Source organism: Lygodium microphyllum, chromosome 9 (genome assembly GCF_053477565.2).
Source record: "Lygodium microphyllum isolate KBCC chromosome 9, Lygodium_microphyllum_v1.1.10, whole genome shotgun sequence".
Taxonomy (NCBI): Eukaryota; Viridiplantae; Streptophyta; class Polypodiopsida; order Schizaeales; family Lygodiaceae; genus Lygodium; species Lygodium microphyllum.
This window is the reverse complement of record NC_141143.1, coordinates 21,911,922-21,914,609: the sequence shown is the minus strand read 5'-3', so window position 1 is coordinate 21,914,609 and position 2,688 is coordinate 21,911,922.

Below are 2,688 nucleotides of genomic sequence, written 5' to 3'. Positions count from 1 at the left end.
CTATTGCCAGCGAGAAATGATTGGACAATGCCCATGCTTTGACCCACTTAGTGTAGTAGTTCATTATTATCAAGATATACTTGTTTCTGGTGTAGAATGTCATAGGTCTAATAGAGTGCCGACAAAGTCTAGTCCCCATTTCTGAAAGGGCTCCAGCAACAAGATTGGGTGAAGAGGTAGTTGATCACAGGACAAAGTTTGGCCAAGCCATTGGCAATCATCGCACTTTTGGACAAATTTGCATACATCTCCATGCATAGTAGGCCACCATAGTTTGACTTATTGGATCTTGTAGATCGTAACATTTGCTGCTGCAAAGTGACCTCTAGCAATGCCTTGGTGAGCTTCTTCTAGAGCTGTTGAGATGGCAAGCTCAACACATGTGGACATGGATGATGGACCGCCTGGTTAGATGGGTCCACACGTCTACACTTAGCACGTCGGTGGTCATTATGACTCTCACATGGCCACTGACTCATTACTTATTATATTCAGGTTGTTACACCTATTTACAGCTGGGATAGTTATAGCGCCAGCCGACTAGTGTAGTCGGTTATGCATTGTTTGACTTATTAGGCCATTTCCTTTTATGTTGTATCTTATCTATACTTTGTGTACATTGTAAAGTGTGTGAAAGAAGAAGAAGAAACCAGCAAGAAAACGTTTTGGCCTCCATCTCTCTTCTTGTCTCTTGAGTGAGCTTCTCCTTGTGCATTCTGTGTGTGTTCGGCGCAGCATTTTGAGCAACCCCCTCCACCACGCGATTCTTGACATGGTATCAGAGCCGCGCCATTGAGAGAGGCTGATTTCGAAGTTTGAAGCAAAGGAGAAGAAGCAAGGTTCGAGCAAGCAAGCTACGGGTAAGAATCTCTCCCATTCTTCCACTCCTTCTCTTGGATAGTGCCTGTGGAGGCACCGGAAGCAGGGCAGAGCAAAAATCTCAGATTGCAGTGAGATTTGGTGTGCGCGAAGAGCGCTGTGTATTTTGCAGATAAGCCCTTTAGGGCTTCCCCACAGAGATTTTGGGCATTTGAGGCCGTTTCAGGGCCCGTTTTAGAGCCGCAAGGTTACGGACAGCAGTTTCGGGGTACACTGTGACTTCGACTGTATTGACCGAACGTGGGTGCGCAGGTTACAGATTTCAGATCTGTAAGTTCAAAGGTGTTTATCAGTGAGTAAACACAAGGTTTTTCTGCAAATTGGTTGCAGATTGCATGTATTGTTGAGCAGACAGTAAAAAAGGCTGTCTGGTGTATTGCTGTGCACTACAGGTCAAGGGTTGCAGAAGATTTGCTTGCTGTTTGGTATTAGTTTTGTGATAATGGCAGAGAACAGTGGAAGCCCCATCATTGAGAAGCTCGACAAGAACAACTACCCATCATGGAAGTTTCGTGTCACGAACTTCCTTATTGGAAAAGGCCTCTATGAGTTCGTTTCAGGTGAAGAAAAGGAGCCGGAGGTGAATGATCCTCCAACTGTAGAAGAGACAAAGGCACGAAAGGAATGGAATGCAAAAGACAAGAAGGTCATGTATTGGTTGTCTGCAGTAATTGACAATAACATGCTGGGACACATTAGAAATGCAGAGAATGCATATGCAGCTTGGACCATACTTGAAAGTATGTTTTCTGTAAATACAAAGGCACGAAAGATTCAACTCAAGCAAGAGTTGAATACATTGAAGAAAGGGAAGATGTCTATCAATGAGTATGCACTGAAAGTAAGAAGCATTGCAGATGCATTGGCAGCGATTGATGCAATGCCCGATGATGATGATTTGGTGTCGTCTACCTTGGGTGGACTTAACAATGAAAAGGCTTGGAAGTCTTTTGTAACTTCCGTATATGTCAGAAAGCCATTTCCAGATTTCGATGAATTGGTCTCCCTTATGATCACTGAAGAGATCAACATGCAGAGTGAGACATCTGAAAGAAGTGGTGAACAGGTCCAAGCTTTCTACTCCAGTTCTGGAAGGGGACGTGGCAGGTTCTCTTCAAGAGGCCGTGGTACAGGACGTGGTAGTGACAACCAGCAAAACAGATTGAATCAGCAATTTGGCGATATGCAGGTTTCAGGAGGTCGTGGTAACTTTAGAGGCAGGGGGAGCTTTAGAGGAAGAGGTGGATGGCAGAACAGAGGTTCTAACAACTCTGGTATTGTGTGCCACTACTGTGGTAAAACATGTCATATTGCAGCCCAATGTTATGCTAAGAGAGATGATATCCGCAGTGGTAAGTTGCAGCAAGGAAACTATGCATCGTCTTCACGACAGAATGAAGACAAAAATGAACGTTTGTTCGTTATGCAGCATATGCTGAATGCTGTTACAGGAAAGGGAACACATGAAGATGTTTGGTATGTTGATTCAGGTGCATCCAATCATATGACCAGCCATGCAGAATGGTTTGGAGAGATGCAGAATTTGCAGAATGCAGGTTATGTGCAGACGGGTGATGACTCATGCCACCCAATTTCACACATTGGAAAAGTTCCCTTGTCCTTGCATGATGGTAAGACAAAGAGTCTTTCAGATGTATTACATGTACCATCTATTACAAAGAACTTGGTGTCAGTCGGTCAAATGGTAGAGCAAGGGCTGCAAGTCAGATTTAATGCAAAGGGCTGCTTTGTAGAAGACTTCAATGACAAGTGCAGGTTGGTAGCAAAGGGAAGTAGAGTTGGACGTAT